At 41.7% G+C, this 18,927-nt stretch overlaps 1 protein-coding gene across 1 annotated transcript in view; it reads left to right on the top strand.

Annotated features, from left to right (window-relative positions):
* The window catches only part of KCNS3 (potassium voltage-gated channel modifier subfamily S member 3), a 39,306-nt gene that overhangs the window by 16,674 nt on the left and 3,705 nt on the right, over positions 1 to 18,927 (top strand). The window contains exon 2 of the mRNA XM_042930287.1: positions 7,961 to 8,152. The gene's annotated coding sequence lies outside the window, so the exon portion shown is untranslated. The remainder of the gene's footprint in view (positions 1 to 7,960; positions 8,153 to 18,927) is intronic.

The following is an 18,927-nucleotide window of genomic DNA, read 5'->3' as shown; positions in this document are numbered from 1 at the left end:
TACAGTTACCAAAACAGTTAAACCACCTTATGATTTAGTGATAATGTGTGCTTCTTTATCAGCTCCTTAAGGATGACCTAGCAGTTGGTCTGTTACTACTGTGATTTCAAAGAAACAATGAACTTATGTGATTATTTTCTGAGGCCTGCAACAATTCTGCTGTGATACAGAATTATCTGGAATTTCTAGTGGGGTGAAGTCACTGGTACTGCTCTTATTGCCCTGGGCCACTGCCTGCATTTTTAAGGGGGGGATTACTAACTTCAGTGAAAAAATCAAGATTTTTTGCCACCCCCTGTCTAAATCCAAGGACCTCTTGAATTCTCCCTACCGACCCCTGCTTTCCTGCTCTGTTAAGTGGAGGTGCAAAAGAGAAGTGGGTGAATTCATGGAATGTTGCCCACGTTTCTGGCCTGATCAGTCTGTGCTTCCATAGACACTACTGGGGTTCACTGTTTGCCACCTTTGATCGCTGCAGTTGCCGGTGGATTGCTGTACCCAACACCAGCCTCTAATTTTTGAGATGTTCTGGGAACAACGATAACTCCAAGAGGTTTTTTTGTTTTTGTTTTTGTTTTTGTTTTTTTATGTCTCCCTGACTGGTTCCTTGTGGCTAAATAGTTCAGGAGACCTCGGTTATGGTCCCTGTTTCAGCAGATTTTCTGTATGGTCACCTGTAATCCTTTCTCCTTTCCTAAAGGATATCACTCACCTTGGTGATTCCTGGCTCACAAAGGTGTGGGTAGTGCAGGTAGAGTTCTTTATATTCTATATGAATAGCTCTAGGTCATAGGGCTCCATTAGCCAGACTCGACTATTTTCTGCTCTCTGTGCGTAACACAAGCTTTCCAGTCCCGCGGCTTTGCGTATGTTCCTTCCTCTCCTTGGAGAACGGCCTTTTTACACTTACTTGTCTCCTTTACTTGTTTATGTCTGACCCCACTCTCAAGGCTCAGCTCAAATGCCACCCATTCCTGTCATTCTCCCTACCTCCCGATCCCAGAGGGACCCATTACCTTCTCTGAATTTCCATGGAACCTTCTTGGTACCTCTCTTCAGGGTACCTGACATCTCTCGCCTGTACTACACTTATTTATTTACCTACGTACCCTCCTGTAACCGCTTCTAAGCAACTCTAAGCTCTGAGGGCAAGAGTCATGTTGTCCTTTGATTTCTGTAGTCCCTGGGACAGTGCCGGCCACAAAGCAGACGTGGATCTACGGCAGAAGCTTATGATTCTCACAAGGAGTCCATCGGCCGAGGGTCCCACCTCCGCCAAGCCTGTACGTTCACTTGATGTCCACCCCCCTTCCTTTCCCCAAGTCCTGCCTAAGCCTACTTTCAATTGTTTATTTTCCAAATAGAAATGACTGTTTACACAAGTGTTTCTTAATGCTTGCAAAGAAAGTCACACAATGTTGAGAGGTACGGAGTAGAAAGCAAAAATCACCCTGAATTCTATCACCCAGAGAGAATGCATTTAACATTTTAGTGTATATTCTTATAGATTATTTTTTTTCACTTTGTAAAGTTAGACATATTTTATAAGGATCAGATCATGCCATTATATTGTATTATAATTTTCTCTTTTTTACTTGGCATATTTTGATGATTTTCTCATGAATCTAGAGGTAGTAGAGCATTGATTGCAGTTAACAGGATGGCTTTAGAGTGTTATTGCTCAGATTCAAACCATGAGGCTATCACTTAGCTGTTGACCCTGGAGAGTTAGTTAATTTCTCTATCTACCAGTTTCTCCATCTGTAAAATGAATCCAATAAAAATACTACCTGTTCAAGTGTCATGAGGATTAAATGGGTTCAGACGTGCAAACACTCAGAGGTGTTGAGACACCTGATTCAGTATACGGGACCTCCTTCCATTATTATGATTTTGGTGTTTTTAATGGCCACAGACTAGTATTACATGGCTACCTCCTAATCTGACTATTTCCCTGTTGATGGACGTTTAGCTTGCCTTCGAATTTTTACGCTTATGAGTAACCACTGATGCAGTGAACATCCTTGGATACCCATCCTTGCACACTTGTCTAATTCATTCCCTCAGGATACATTCTCAGAGGTGGAACCACAGTTTTGTAATACACAATTGCTACAGTGTCCTCCAGAAGGTTTCCGTTTACCTGTTTCCAATCACAATTATCCTGGCATGCTATGTTTCTCCCTCTCTACGCTACAGAACTGCTCGCTTTGAGTTGCTCTTTTTGTCACTGTGTTAGTGCAGACACTTGATGCATCAGCCATTGAAAACATGGGGACGAATGAGACAGAGCACAGGGCCTAAAGCCCCTGGGTGGGCTGATTTGCCTGCCTGTTACCTGGCTGCAGCCTGAGCCCCAGATTTCAGCCAGTTGTGCTTTAGGGGGTGTCTGCAAGTGGGGGTGTCTGGTGGAATAGTGGCAGCCATATGGGCCACTCAGGGTGGTCCCAGAGCCCTGTTAACACATGGGGATGACCTTGCTGGGATCAGTGACCATGAGATTTCTCTCCCCTTTTTGAAGTGCACACCCTTCCACAGGGCTTTTCCTTACTCTCCGTTCTGAAGATTGCCTTTGGAGGTGACTCAGTGACTCAGCAGCAGCCTGCTGGCTCCCTCTGTTCCCCAGGGAGGGTTGTCTAGGAACATAAAACCCGAGAAGAGGAAAGTGGTATTTAGTTACCCGTGCTTCAAGCCTTAGGGATTTCTGGAGATGGTGTTGCATTTGCTCATTCTGGATGGCCAAGAAAATATCATTTATATTAACTTTTCAAGTACAATTTAGAGCCTTTGCTTTGGAAGGCACTTACTGGTTTCCTCCCTGAAGACCAGAACTTGTATAAATTTATTTTCATTCTTATTTTTTATAAATTTATTTTTAATCCCTGAATGTATTAGACCTGAGAAGTTTTCACTTTCTTCTTGGGACACAGCAAAATTTTTAAAAAGTGTTCGTTAATTCAAGGATTTCTCATATTAATGTATATCTTGAAATTTGATAATTTGGAAAAACTAAGTAAGTCAGGGATATTCTTAGTAATCTACTGTCTGAATCAACTGGAAAGTGTTGTATTATTCTGATTTCTTTGGATTATAGGATTTAAATATAACTACAATTTTTCTGGGACACTAAATCTGATTTCAGACTGACTGTGATATCTTAATTTTATTTAAGCAAAACCCCAGACCACAACTCTCATTAGCTAATCAAGATAGGAGTAGCATCGAATTTCACCTTTTGTTATTATTCCTATTATTTCGTTACTCTTAGATCTTATTGAAAATTAGTCTGTGATTGATAAATAGTGGTGAGACTATAAAACTAACATGTATTTGCACTTTTCCTGGGACATTGATGAGTTTCCAAGATTGGAGCTTTGGTCAGGAGTGGGTTTGGTCAGGGGCACCTGGGTGGTTCCATTGGTTCAGCTTCTGACTTTGGCTCAGGTCATGATCTCACTGTTCATGAGTTTGCGCCCTGCGTTGGGCTCTCTGTTGTCAGCATAGAGCCTGCTTTGAACTGCCTGCACCCTTCTGTCTCTGCCTCTCCTGTGCTTGATCTCTGTCTTTCTCTCTCTCTCAAAAATAAATAAACATTTAAAAAAACAAAGGAGTGGGTCTGGTCAGCGGGAGGACCCGTACCAGCGAAGAGCTGTAGTAAGCCATCTTTCCAACTATATTAATGCATTGTGCTGTGTGTCAGTTCTACCCCCCAAAATGTTAGCAAATATCATATAGATTCTCAGAGAAAATCACTAACCTTTATTCCAGACTCCAATTGCCCGAAGCATGCTTCGAGTTTCAACAAAAGGTTAACCCTCCTTTTATCTTTGCTCACTTGCAAAGTTTCGCTTGTCTGACACCAGAAATGCCATGACTGAATTCTAAAAGAACAAGTGTCTGGGGAATATCCCTGGCCCCTGTCAGCAAAGTATTAGTACCATCTGCCATTCTGAGCTTTCTGAACTCCCAGCTTCCAGACAGGTGTCTGAGGTCTCCTTAGAGCAGGGGTTCACAACTGGGGATGGTTTTGCTCTCCGGGGGACATTTGACAATTTTGGTTGTCACGACCTTAGGGGAAAGTGAGATGTGCTCCTGGTGTCTAGTGGGTAGAGGCCAAGGATTCTGCTAAATATCATAAAGTACATGACACAGCCCCCCACAGGAGGGTTACCTGGCCTCAAAATGTCAGTAGCATTGAGGGTGAATAAACTCTGTAGAAGTTTGCAAGGTCAGGATGTCTCCAGGGAAGCTGGCTGGCTGTCAGGATGGTGCTTGATGGTGCTCTTTACCTGGTGACCTTATCACAGGTCAAGGTCAAGCTCTCTCTCAGCCCGGCAACTTCAGAAACTCGCTTTCAGAGTACCAGACTCTAGCAGATTGACTCTCATAGGAACTCACAGAAAACTGAGTGAATAAACCTCTTCCCACCTTATTACATTCCACTAATAAATAAAACCGGCGGATAGAGTGGACACGGTTGTTGGCAGCATAGCTCATATGCTCTCCGTTGGCAAGGTGCCTGGGAACTGAAATGGCCAGGAGGTGCCTCAGGGAGCCTAGAATCTGAAAAGGAGAGGGTTTGGGGTATCTAATGATAGCTGAAACTCTAGGTCTAGACACTTAAAAATCCATGCGAGATGTGCCCATCGGGGCTGGAATGTGCCACATCTTCAGGATTACACCTCCTTTAGAAAGTGCTGGGATGGCTCTCGGCAACCAACTTTGATCTTTCACACTTTCCTCCTCTGCTTCCCTTGCTGACCAACTGCCTTTCCTTATCCATATTGATTCTTTTAATTAATTTACTCTTTAGTCTCATTGCCGTGGGGGAGAGGAATTGGTTCAATAAAAATGTGTCAACCACCGTTGTGTAACAGGGATAATTAATATGAAGACTGATATTTTAACACTGTCCTTAACTGGAGGCTTCTCAGCTAGTGGGTAGCACGGAGGCGACAATATTTCAGAAGAACGGGAGCAGGGCAGTAACAGGTACGCTCAGGATTCTGTGCAAGTCCGTAAGACACAGACCTATCCAGCAGTGACACTTGGAATGTCTGCTTTTATCTCTCAGGCACTGATTTTATAGATTAATTTGAGTCTTAAGAGAAGGGCATAGGGAGCTATTATTACCCCTGTGCACTGTCTGCTTGTCCATGTGATTTTCCTCGTTTTGTTCCAAGACTGGATGTCAGCTCTCTGGATGATGGAAGAGTTGATCTTCACTTTTTCCCTCTACATAATGGAGAAAGTCATTTTGTATATTTCTGAGTGCTGTGGTCAACCCACCAGGAAATCTAGGTGAGCTGGAGGGTCTATCACAAGGATGCTGGAGAGGATCTCCCTTTTTACTGCGAAGAGAGTTCTACAGAGGCGAGCAATGCCTGAGCAAGCTTGATGTGTTTTGCCCCAATCCTGCTGAATCACTCACCAAAGTCAGAAACCTGCTTCAGTGCTAAGTCACAAACAATACTCTCTTCTTTTGAACCGTTAGGCTCTGACAGAGGTGGTAGGAACATGGAGGATAGAACCATTTGGTGGGGCTGTTAAGCAGGAAGGGGAGAATGTGTTGGGTGCACACATTTTTCTTTCCCAAATCCTGCTGGTTTGGGCCATGTTTTACCCACTTCTCCCAGTCCTTCACTTTCCCTGACCACTGGATGTGGATCTCGATTTTCTATGCTGATTGACATCAGGCAGACTTACCTGAGTTTGAATCCTGGCTCTGGCATTTGGACAAATAGCTTCCCTGAGCCTCGATGTCCTACCTATAAAAGGGGAGTCACAACAATTAACACTTAACGGTGGTTAAGGTGATACGTGTGTGAAACTCCTGGGAGGTTCCTGGCATGTTGTACTGGACTCAGAAAGTGCTGGTTATCATTTTAGAAGGGAAAGGTCACCCTTAGAATGTGAATGCCCTAGGAGGAGAGTGAATTGGCATAAATTCACACTGAGAGGTATTGACTGGTATATCTTTTCCAAAACTCCAGTTTTGTTTTTTGTTTTTGTTCTTGTTTTTTTGACAGGAGTCTTAGTGATGGGAAATGAAGCAGAACACTAGAATTCTGAGTTTGGGTAGGGAAAGAGAAAAGGCAGCCCGGGACGTTAGTAATTTATCAGACATTGATGGAGGGCCCCACTAGGTACCAGTTTCTGTAAAAAAGATACACTTGGCTCACCTCACAGTCTGTCCCTGGGCCAGCCCTTCTGTGATGAGCCAATGCTCAGCAATGCTTGGGGTTTCTTAGAAGTGCTGTTAATTTTTTCTCTTCAGTAATTAATATAGTCACATCAAAGAGGTTTGCAGTTAATTAATTATCTCCCAGCCAGATTAATCTTACCTTCCCTTAAAATGTGCTACATTTGGAAAGGCATCTGGTAGGCAAAGGAAAGACTGTATGTGTGTGCTGTACCCTTTAAAAAAGGGAGAGCAGCATTTTAGTGGAACACAAATATCTGAGGTTGACCCAATGATGTGTTGCTGGGGGGCCATGGAAGAAGAGGAGAAGGAGGAGGAGGAGGAGGAGGAGGAGGAGGAGAAGGACAGATTTTAGCTCCTGAATTGATATTATTTATCCCTGTTGAGATTTCCCTACCTCTTCTGCTAAGAGTCCCATCTCAGAAATTCCCTTTGGGTAGAGCTGCATTTTTTTTTTCTGGGTCTTTCCTTGTTATCTTTATTAGAGGTGAAAACACACCGAAGCGTTGCTCTGGCCATTGTTGGGACCGGTGTGTTCCTGCTTTGCTCCCTCACCATTGCCCCCTTGATGTTGGTGGGACACCATTACTTGTTTATTACATTTGGTTCTGGGCCTGGGAGCTCCTGGGGGGTGGGGAGGAGGGGCAGCCACTGCATCTTGTTTGTAATCCCAGTGCCTAGGATAATTCCAGGCCGATCTTAAACTATAATGAATGCTTGTTTGATGACTGACGTAGCTGGAGGCTCTTCGTTCATTTTCTTTCTGAAGCTGGGAATCAATCTTTTCTTCTTCCTCCCCACCTCGCCCCTGTCCCCCCCGGCCCCCCGCCTCCCCCCCCCCCCCCCCCCCCCCCCCCCCCCCCCCCCCCCCCCCCGTGTAGGACATATCATTGATCTGAAAACATGAAAATCAATGGATGGATGCTTAGATCCTAGTATAAATCTATGGGAATGTATCAACATGAGGCACAGCTTACCTTGTTGGGAACTGGACATTTTTGTGGTTTCTTTAATTTATTCAGAGAGAGAAATGTAAATTTGTCCTTTTGTTTTGATACAAATTTACCCGCCCACCCCCCCACGCACCTGCACACACATACACACGCACATGCACACACACACACACACGCACGCACACACACATTTTAACTGGAGGACTCTGATCTAGCTTGTGTAGTCCTTTCTGATCTGTGAAATACAACAATGGACAAATAAAGCAAAATCGAATTTGGCCAGTCTTTGAAATTGATTTCAAATTAGAGCAGCACTGTTAATTCTATTAGGGCAGTCACACTCAGAACTGGGTCTCTGAAATGGATTAAAATGTATTCATTTAGAGGCTTATAAGTATATCCTTGATGAATTAGCTAGGGAAATAATGCTCCCAGAAGAAATTATGTGTGGGAGGTGAATGACCGCAGCCCTGTCTCTAGTGCCTCGTGTTATCTTTGGAGGTTTTATTGGCTTTGGGGTCTGTGGAGAGTCCCAAGTGTCCACTACGGTCAAGATCTGAGAGTCTGTGAGCCTGAGAGCAATTGTGAGTCTGGTCCTGGGACGCTGATGCCTCTCTATCCATGTGTCCAGTGGGAGTGATGATGGTTCCGTGGTGGGGAGAAGACCACCCACTTCCTAAGATGAGATGGGCCTCTAAGATATAGGTCTAATCAGTAAAACGCCCAGATTGCTGAGTTTGAGATAGAACATGTTGGGTGTGTTTCTTCCTTGGAGCCAAAACTTGACCTATGGTTTCTTTGGCAGGTGAGAGTGATTTCCCAGTGATTGCTTTGGCCCTTACAACCAGAGAACAGGATTCTTCCCTTCTTTTTGGCCACTAAATGCCTGCGCACACCACACATTCCTGCGAGGGAAGAAGGGCGGAGCTTCTTGGATGATGATGGACATTCCACTGGACAGGATGAGGGCAGAGAGTGTGACATCAACACCACAAAGGTAAGAGCTTCCACTGATCTTCTTCTCTGGCCCCCTTACTTATCAAAGGGAGGGCAGAATGAGCCTTACAATATAGTGACAGAAATGAAGGTTAGACACCAGGGAGACTATTCTGACTCAAATTCACCGGCAATTGGGGCACGTGACCGAAGGAGGAAAGGAGAGAGCCAGCCTGGGAGGAAATAGGTTGGATTCTTTTGGGGGATGCACGAAGGCAGCTCTGGAAGAATCCGTAGCCCACATTGCCCATCTGCCCTTTTGACATTGATAGTTCAGACATGAGGAAGTAGCACTAGTATTATTGAGATAAAATTCCATTTGTGTCCATTTAAGTCAGTCTGGTTTAAACTGGACTGTGGAGTTGGGTTGGTAAGTCTGGGTCAGGCTGCAGATTGGGGGCTTATCGGAAGTAGCTGGCATGGAGACACATTTTGTGTGAGCCACATAACGTTGGGAACATGTTGGATCAAGTCTAATAAAACTTGAGCTATCCCTCATAAAAATCGGGATTTCTGGGTTCTCCTGGAGCACCAGCCCTCTGCTTCCACAAAGGACAATGGACAACAATGTCCTGGAGAGTTCACCACAGTCCCAACCAGCCCACTTTATTTGTTGAACTTACTTGTTTGGCTGCTGGAAGCATTTCATTTCACCTTGTCTGGTGTAGATCATTCTGCTAGCTCTTTGACGAAAACAGTGATAGCCTTTTAATTCTTCCAGATAAAAGAGTATCTTTCACTAGACCATGGGCAGAAATTAGCATAAACGGCTGAGACTGTAGAGGTGGCAATACATGATTCCTTCCATGGAAGAGCTTAGGGTCTAGTGACAGCCATGGTCAGGTCTGTGGTGGTGAGGAGAGCTGTGAAAACATTATACTGTCTTGTGGTGGATGCTAAAATAATAGTGCCCTGCGGGCTGTTGTAAGGTGAGGGGATGAGGAAGTGGGTGGAGGGGACCTATTAATTTGGCTCAGGTGTGTTCAGATTCTCCAGAACTCCCCCCTGGGACTCCAGAACTTCACCAGTATAACCACTAGTGTGTGGGTTCCTCCACATAACGTGACTGTTGATAGGCTCCTGTCTTGTTGTCCGTCCACATTTTTCCTAGTCCACGGTGAAAATCTTTCATCTGTGATTCTTTGTTTTTTACAAATAGGACAGATTTCTGGCCACTTGTCTCACTAAATCACTCAGTCTTCTGAGCAGCCTCTGCTTGGAGATGAGCTGTATGAGTTACAGGATCCCTGGAGAGGAGCAGCCACACTAACTAGAGGTCCAGATGGAATGAATACAGTTCTAAGAGGACTGTTCCAGGTGGAGGGAGCTGCCTCGCTTCCAGAAAGCTCTTTGAAATTTCATGTATTCTATACACTGGCTCTGGGCATGACCTTCTAGATGTCTCAGAAGTAGCTATTTGTTTTTCAGAATGGCACTATTTTACTGGTTCTAACAACACTGAGTCACGAGGGCCTAAAGCAAGGAACCCTAGCTTTCCATTCCCAAATCCACATAGGGTGGGCTATGCAATGCCACTGACATTTGACCATGCCCTCTTATCTTCTCTGGCCCATTATCTATTACCGATGTTCTTTTCCTTACATGTTACCCACACCAGTACACAGGGAGCTTGCTGGAAGAGAAGATCAGCGAAGGTCAGCGAAGGTGCCTGGGGAGGATACCTCCATTCATGGGTGTGGATTGACTTTAGATTTCTAATTCTGTTTACATCTGCTTGGTTTTATTTGGAATATTCTCACATGCCATGGGCAGAAATATGAGTTAGCAGGACCTAACCTTTTAGAAAACATTAGTGATTTTTAGGGCTTCTGGGTGGCTCAGTCTTTCAAGCATCCGACTCTTGATTTTGGCTCAGGTCATAATCTCGTGGTACGTGAGTTCAAGCCCCACATTGGGCTCTGCGCTGAAAGTTCGGAGCCTGCTTGGGATTCTTTTCCTCGCTCTCTGCCCCTCCCCTGCTCTCTCTCTCTCTCAAAATAAAAAAAAAATTTTTTTTTAAAAATTAGTGATTTTTCTTTTATATTTAATGGGATAAAATGCAGCTCTTAAAAGAATGTTCCAAAAAGATGGCAGTATTAATTCTGAAAAATGCCCTATTTGCTTTAATTTGATAGGAGGATTTAACGTAGATTTTGGACAAGTGGGAGGGCAGAAGGAATCTAGGTTTTTCTTTACTTTTGTGGGATTGATTGAAAAAAGTTGTTCTGCCCCATAAAAATACCGACTTGTGTTTGTTATGCTTTTGTTATTTTTCCGAGCAAAGCAAGAGCATTATCAAAGCCACTCATGCACTTGTGTGCATGTGTATTTGTCAGCCTTGAAAAGACTCTGTTCTGAGAGTATTTTTTAAGTGAGTTTGAGAGCATAAAGCAAAAAAAGAGGGAAGTGGACTAAGAAGAGGTGAGTAAGAGGTTAATGGCTTTGAAAAGCCTTTTACAGGGTGCCACTTGGAGAGAAGATCAATGCAGGTTTTCTTGTAAGCTTCAGTGGATATCTTGGATTTTTGACATCTTTTTCTTTCTTTTCAATCCTGTAAACACCAAGAGGCACAAGGTAGCCAAATACAGTAGATAATGTTCTCACCATGAGTAGCTTGGGTTAGTAGTAGGCAGGGGGAGCGATACAGAAGCCAATGATCTTCTTGAGAAAGAGGACAAAAATAGCAGTTGATTTTTCAACTTTGCAGCCAAATGCCTTTTGTGCTCCCAGATGTGCCTGATTGGAGACTCCATGTGTCCTCGGTATGCTTATACCAAATCCCCCAGTAAGGAGTATAGCATTCTTTAATGAGGATGATAAAAAACTCTGTGAATTTAAAAGTCAGCCAGTCCCTCCTGCCTCCCACTTAAATTTAAATACTCATGTCTGAGGCATAGTGGAAAGAGTCTGCCACACAAAAGCTGGATAATGTTGACCAAACTCTGCATCTCAGGTGTCCCTATTTGCAACGTGGGATATAAGATCTACCACTAAGGACTGTTAGAGAATTCAAGGAGGTTCTTCATTCATTCCATGACGCTTCCTCATTCCCTCCTAGTGCCCGGGTACTGCATGAGTTGCTGGGAATTCAAGGGTAACCAATAGTGTGTATGAAAGCACTTACTACACAGTACATGGCCCAAAAAGGTGCGTGGTAAATTTTTCTTGAAACATTTTTGATGGAGAATTTTTTTTTTAAGAATTTTATTTTAATTTTTTTTAACGTTTATTTATTTTTGAGACAGAGAGAGACAGAGCATGAACAGGGAGGGGCAGAGAGAGAGGGAGACACAGAATCTGAAACAGGCTCCAGGCTCTGAGCTGTCAGCACAGAGCCCGATGCGGGGCTCGAACTCACGGACCGTGAGATCATGACCTGAGCCGAAGTCGGACGCTTAAGCGACCGAGCCACCCAGGGGCCCCTTGATGGAGAATTTTAACATGTACCAAAATAGGGAGAATACTACATTGAACTCCTGTACCCTTCACACAACTGCAGCAATGATCAATCCATGGCCATATCTTGTATGAGTAAAATACACCTCCCCCACCCCCCACCCCTCCCGACTCTGTCACTCCCCATGGATTATTTTGAAATGAATCTCAAATGTAAAATTTTATCCATAAAATTGTAATACATACTTTCAAAAGATAAGGGTTCTTTTGAAAAGCATACTTACAATACCATCAGCACATTGAGAAATTAATAATCATTCTTTTATATGATCACGTATCTAGTTGGTACTCAAACGCCCCTGTTTTTCATATTTTTTTAAGCATTTGGCCTGTTAAAATCGGGAGTCATACAAAGCCCACACATTGGATCTGTTTGATATGTCGCTTATCTGGTCTGTGCCATTTGTCTGTACAGTTTCCCACAGTCTAGATTTCGCTGTGTCACTCACCGCACATGTTCCCCTGAAATCTCCATGTGATTTCAAGTGGCAGATCTAGACTCTCAATAAAATTCAGGCCTGATTTGTTGTTGTTGCTGTTGTTGAAATACTGCAGAATTGTGTATGTACTTCCATCATGAGGCACATTGTGTCTTGTTTCTTTCTGTTACTTCGGGCTTGATCAGTGAGCTCAGGTATTGCCATTCTGATGTAGCTGTGGTAAAGTTCCCCACCAGCTTTTTATTTGGGTGTTAGCAACCCAGAACTGTCATTTCATGATGACCTTGTGAAATAGGGAGATTTTAATTCTATCATTCCTTCTCCATTAGATGGAACCCTATTTTAAAGAACAGTTTTATTGAGATATACTTCATTTACGATACAACTTACCTTTTTAAAATACATAATTGGGGTGTTCTTAGTATATTCATAAGGTTGTACAGTCATCTAATTCCAGAACATTTTTATCACCCCCAAAAGAAACACATACCTATTAGCACTCACACCGTATCTCTCTTCCTCCCAGACCCTGGCAACCACTAATTTGCTTTCTGTCTCTATGGGTTTGCTTACTCTGGATATTTCATATAAATGGAATCGTACAATATGTGGCCTGTTTTGGTCTGGCTTCTTTCATTAGAATAATGTTTTCAAAACATTATTATCTACAGCAAAATATGTTGTAGTATCAGTAATTCATTCCTTTTTATGGCCAAATAATATTCCATTGAATGGATAGACCATTTTGTTTATCCATTCATCAATTAATGGATATGGACTTTTGGGTAGTTTTCCCTCTTTGGCTATTATCAATAATGCTGCTATGAGCATTAGTGTATATGTTTTGTTTGTACATATGTTTTCAGTTCCTTTATAAATATACTTAGGAGTGGAATTGTTGGATCATATGGTAATTCTATGTTTAACTTTTTCAGAAATGGGCTAAACTCTTTTCCAAAATGGCTGCACATTTTACATTACCCCTGGTAATGCATGAGGGTTCCAGTTTCTCCACATCCTCATTAACACTTGCATTATGCTAAAATGCTTGTATTATTATTACTTTTTTATTTTAGCCATCCTAGTAGTGTCAAGTGTTATCTCGTGTTTTTAATTGGCATTTCACTAATGACGAATGATTTTCCGTCTTTTCACGGACATTTTGGCTATTTGTATATCTTCAGAGAAATGTCTATTGAAGAAATCCTTTGCCCATTTGAAAGTAAGTTATATGGCTTTTTATTATTGAGTTGTAAGAGCTCTTTATTCTGGATACTAGATCGTTATTGATAATTTATTTGCAAATATTTTTTCACATCATGTGGGTTGTCTTTTCATTTTCTTGATTCTTGTCCTTTGACTTGATAGTGTCCTTTGAAACACAAAATTTTTACTTTTGAAGTCACTTTACCTATTTTTCCTCTTATTATGCTTTTTGGTGTCATAGCTAAGAAGTCACTTTAATCCAAGCTCACAAAGATTTATGCTTGTATTTTCTTATGAGCGTTTTATAGTTTTGGCACCTATATTTAGGTTTCTGATCCACTGATTCATTAACTTTTGTATATGGTGTGAGGTAGGCATCCAATTTTATTCTTTTGCACGTGGCTGTCCAATTGTCCCAGTGCCAATTATTGAAAAGTCTGTTCTTTCCCCATTGAATTCTCTTGACATCCTTGTTGAAAATCAGTTGACAGTAGATATGGATGTGTTTCTGGATTCTTAATTCTGCTCTGTTGATCTCCCTCTCTATCCTATGCCAATTCTGCCCTGTCTTGATTACTGTAGCTTTGTAGCAATTTTTGAAATCATGAAGTATGAGTTTCCTGACTTTGTTCTTCTTTTTCAAGATTGTTTGACTATTCTGGGTTTCTTGCACTTCCATATGAATTTTAGAATCAGCTTGTCTGTCAATTTCTGAAAAGAAAAGGCAGCTAATATTTTGATGGCAATTGTGTTCAATCTATAGATTAATTTGGGGAGTACTGCTATATGGGGATGTCTGTACATTTATTTTTGTGTAATTTCTTTCAACAATATTTTGTAGTTTGGGCACAAATTTGTACCACTTTTGTTAAATTTATTGCTAAATAATAACTTTGTGATGCTACTATAAATGGAACTGTTTTTTAAATTTCATATTTCTGTTTACTCATTGCTAGTGTACAGAAATACAATGGATTTTTGTATATTGACTTCATATTCTGCAACATTGCTTAATTTATTTATTAGTTTTAATACATTTTTTGTGTGTATTCTGTAAGATTTTCTATATACATAATCATGTCATCTACAAATAGAGATAGTATTTTTGGGTTCTATTGCCGGGTACATCCATATTTGTCATTTTTATGTTTTCTTGATCAATTGACTGTTTTATTTTTATATAATGCTCTTTGTCTTTGGTAACAACTTTTGTCTTAAATTTTGTGTGGTTATCAGTATAGCCACTCCTGCTTTCTTTTGGTTACTGTTTTCATGCTTTTACTTTCAAACTGTGTTTTTCAATCTAAATAAACATTTTCTAGTGTACTATTTTAATTGTTTCTGTTACAATTGTTTTTGAATTGTTGGAATATTTTTATAAGGAAAAATTCCCTCTTTAACTACTATATGGTTCTCCTAAGGTATAATTCATGCAGGAAAACAAGATAAATGTTTGATTTTCTTTTTTGTCTCACATTCCAGAGTAACGAGTTGGTACTTTAGTACCCTTCAAAGGTGACCAATGTATTCTTTCTTTCTTTCTTAAAAAATATTATTATGAACTCGGGGATTTTAACATACTTGATGTGTTTCAGTCTATTGGAGATTTTTTTCTTTTTGATGCATAAATCTTTGGCCAGTGTGAGTCTCCAGTTGGTCCTGAGTCCCTTTGAATATTCCCTTGTCCTTCCCTTCCCTTGTCCTTCTGTTCCTTGCTTTCTAATGTAACAAGATAGTCCAGGCTTATTTTGTGTATTTCTTACCCCAGACCTGGGATTGGCTATTTCTCCAAGAAGCCCTTGTTATTTTAGTGAGAAATTGTATTTTGATGCCTCAATCTGCACAAACTCGAGATGTTCATTGCTCTTGACTTGGTGTCTTCAGTTGGGTTCCCAGGGAAATAGACTAAGACAGAAGTTTATGTGCAGAAAGTTTGTTGGGAGGTTCCCTTGGGACAAATACTAGTGGGAATTGAAGGAAGTAGGGTTGGGCAAGGAGAGGCGTTGAACTGGGATGAAGTTGTGACAGAAATCTTAGCTGATCCTATGGGAACTCTGGAACTCGGGTGCCCACCTTGAGAAAAAGGTGCTGGGTCGTTGTAGCTTCCCCATACATAAGCCACTGGATGTGAACTTGCCTGGGGAAAGAGTGTGACCTTGGGCAAGGCAGCTCTCTTTGGCTGAGGGTGATTCCCAAAGAGGGACTTAACTGAGAGCCCTTTAGCTATTAACACTTCGGGCAAGTGTGAGAATGAGTGTTTTAATTCTAAAGGGGAAATATAAGTGATGCTTCAGAGCATCCACTGGAGATAGTCATTCTGTTGTAGGTTTTTTCAGTGGAAATAAGATTTTCTTTTAAGAAAAATTAAATTATCAGTCCATAATGATATTTCTAGTTCAGATTTAGGATCATTGGGTTTTTATTTCATTTCTTTGATTTTATATTTATATTTCTTTTATTTTGCCCTCAAAATCTTGGGGGATAATGATATTAACATAATAATTTACTTGCTTTAACCTATGTGTATATGCAGAAAAGTTTCAGAATAATTATACCAACATGAATACTAAAAATATTTTAAGATTTCTATACTATATTTGTCCTATGGTGTATACCACTATGGATGTACAGTCAGATTATTGAAATTAAATTAAATTTAGAAAACCTCGAGGGGCACCTGGGTGGCTCAGTTGGTTGAAGGTCTGACCTGGCTCAGGTCGTGATCTTGCAGTTCATGATTTTGAGCCCCACATTAGGCTCTCTGCTGTCCGCCTCTCAGTGCAGAGCCTGCTTTGGATCCTCTGCCCCCCTCTTTCTGCCTCTCCCCTGCTTGCACTCTCTCAAAAGTAAATAAACAAATGAAAAAAAACCTTGGAATAATTTATCTCTCTGAAGTTACTGACCAACTTGATATACAGTAAGGTTAAATTTTTAAGGATTGTCTTTTTTATTTATTTATTTTTTTTTAATTTTTTTTTCAACGTTTTTAATTTATTTTTGGGACAGAGAGAGACAGAGCATGAATGGGGGAGGGGCAGAGAGAGAGGGAGACACAGAATCGGAAACAGGCTCCAGGCTCCGAGCCATCAGCCCAGAGCCTGACGCGGGGCTCGAACTCACGGACCGCGAGATCGTGACCTGGCTGAAGTCGGACGCTTAACCGACTGCGCCACCCAGGCGCCCCAAGGATTGTCTTTTTTAAATTTAATTTTGTTTCATAATTATGTAAAATATTTACACAGTTCCAAGTCCAACTTCCAACACTGTGCCCTATATCCTGTTCCCTCTCTCCCCATATAGGGAGGCACTTTTTTCATTTTTGGTTTATCCTTTTGCCATTTCTTTTTCTTTACATAAGCATGTGTGTACATGCGTGTTCGTATGTATGTGTATATGCATGTATATGTACATACACACATATTTTCCCTTTACTTAAATAATATATCCTAGAAATCACTCCATTGCATATATATATATATATATAGAGAGAGAGAGAGAGAGAGAGAGACAGAGACAGACAGAGAGAGACAGAGAGAGAGAGAGAGGAGAGGGAGAGAGACCGTAGTTTATTTGGCCAATCTTCTATTGATGGCTGTTTGGATTGTTTCCAGTTATGCAAGTGTTTTTAATTTTTGTCTGTTTCTCTTTGGGAGAGATTTCTAGAAGAGAGATTGCTGGGGCAAAGGGTAAATGCCTGTACAGTTTTGCTACATCTTGTCAAATTCTCCTCCAAAAGGGTTCCCCTTCATTTTGCATCGCCCATCCCTCCTCACCCACTTCCCCACAGACTCATTAATAGAGGATGCAGGCCAATTTTTGGATTATAGATCACATGGACATGCATAAAGAAAATGCTTTAATGTATTTAAAGTTTATGTATTTATAAATACAGATAAATGTATATATGTTTACATCTATAAATAAATGTATACATTTACGTATATAAATAAATTAGAAATGTATAATTTATATTAATCTCAAATGTACATAGATATGTGTAAATATACCTTTGATCTGATGAATGTGTTCTGGGTAGGAGTAAATGAATGGCTGTTAAATAGATGCTGATCTGAAATAGGAAACTTGGAAATAATGATGTTCAGTATCTGCCTTTCTTTATGTTGCTTTAGATGTGTGAGGCAGAGTGCTGTAGAAAGCCCTGGAATTGGTGTAAGGAACCCCAGCTTGCGCCTCTGTTCTAACCCTTAATAGCTGCATTATGCCCACTTATCTCTTCTGATCCTGCCTCCTCATTGGCAAAATCCCAGAGTAGTAGTGAGGGACAAATGACAGAAGGGATGTTTGTGATTGGCAAGGGACTGTCTGCATGCCAGGGAGCCTAGCTACAGAAGGTAAGGTGAGAACTCTTTCTTCCCTGCCCCCTGTTGGCTGCTGTGGGATGGACACAGCCAAGGAAAACAACCCCGTCCTCTGGCCTCTGTGTCCTGGGACAACTTAGCTTGCCCTCTGAGCTCAAGCATTGGACCTGATCTGGAGATGCTTCCCTTTTCCTCTCTCTCGAAAGCCCCCAACAGGAGCCCCTTCTTTTATGATGTGTGTTGGTTTAATGATCAGACTTTGAGGCATGAGTGGGCCTCACGAAGGGCTCTCTTTCACCAGCACAGAGCGAATGCAAAGCTAGGAGGACAGAATGGGAAGACTGGCATCAAGGGTGATAACAGGGTCCTGTAGAAAAGTGCCCGTGGAATGATCGGGAAGTGGATGACACACCCCCTGAGACCGGCTTATGCAGGTGTGTCATGAAGGCAGACCCTGGCATTCTATTGCTGGGGCTTTCCAGAATAGCCAAAGAGATGAAAAATAAGCCACCCGAAGAAAATGTCCATTAAAGTCTTAGTGCCAGCTTAGCTAAAACTAGGTCCTTGGAACGTTTTACTACTATACTTGCCATGAGCACAAGCCTGCTGTTAGAGATCTGAAGTTCCATAAATATTTGGACCAAGCCAGGAGCTCTGATTTAGGCCCTTCAAAGAAGATATCTAACTAAAAATAGAAAGCAGAGGCAGAAAAAAACCCAAGTATTTTGAAGAGGTCAGCAAATCTATTAAATGGCATGTCAAGCTATGCTGCGGTCTCTGGTTTCATGGGAACACACTCATGGGAGCACATTCGGTTAGTGTCTCGAGAGCGAATGCCCATGCCTACTTTATGACTGTAGGCTTCCTCCTGGGCTGGATGGCAGAAGGCTGGACTTTAAGGCTGTGTTCTCTGGTGCATCCTTTTCAAAGGAGGAGTCTCTTGTCTCACACACAGCCTTGGCTTTTCGTAAACACAAGGGGCAAGAAATTCCTTCCTGATCTTTTTGCCTCCTCTAGTAGTGTCCCCGTATCACCCACTTACTGCAGAGTAGAAAACACATTCTCTTTTTGCTTTTCTAATTTCCTGTCCTTTTTTTTTTCTTTCAAATTAATCACCAATTACTGCTGATTTGACATTATAAACTTTCCTTGATTTTTGTCACTTCCTCTTTACACACACCACCACTGTGTGAGTTGGGGTCTTCTCCCTTCCTCTCACCTGTTCTGTTGTAGCCCTGTCTCTTTGGCCCTGAACTTTCACCCCAAGCAGACCCCTGCTCCACTGTCAGTGGGGTCTTTCTAAGTCACCGTTGGCAAAGACAGCTGTGTCCAGTCATTGATTAAGATTGTTTAGG

This window comes from Panthera leo, chromosome A3 (assembly GCF_018350215.1).
Source record: "Panthera leo isolate Ple1 chromosome A3, P.leo_Ple1_pat1.1, whole genome shotgun sequence".
NCBI classification, from domain to species: domain Eukaryota; kingdom Metazoa; phylum Chordata; class Mammalia; order Carnivora; family Felidae; genus Panthera; species Panthera leo.
This window is presented reverse-complemented; position numbering and strand designations above follow the sequence as displayed.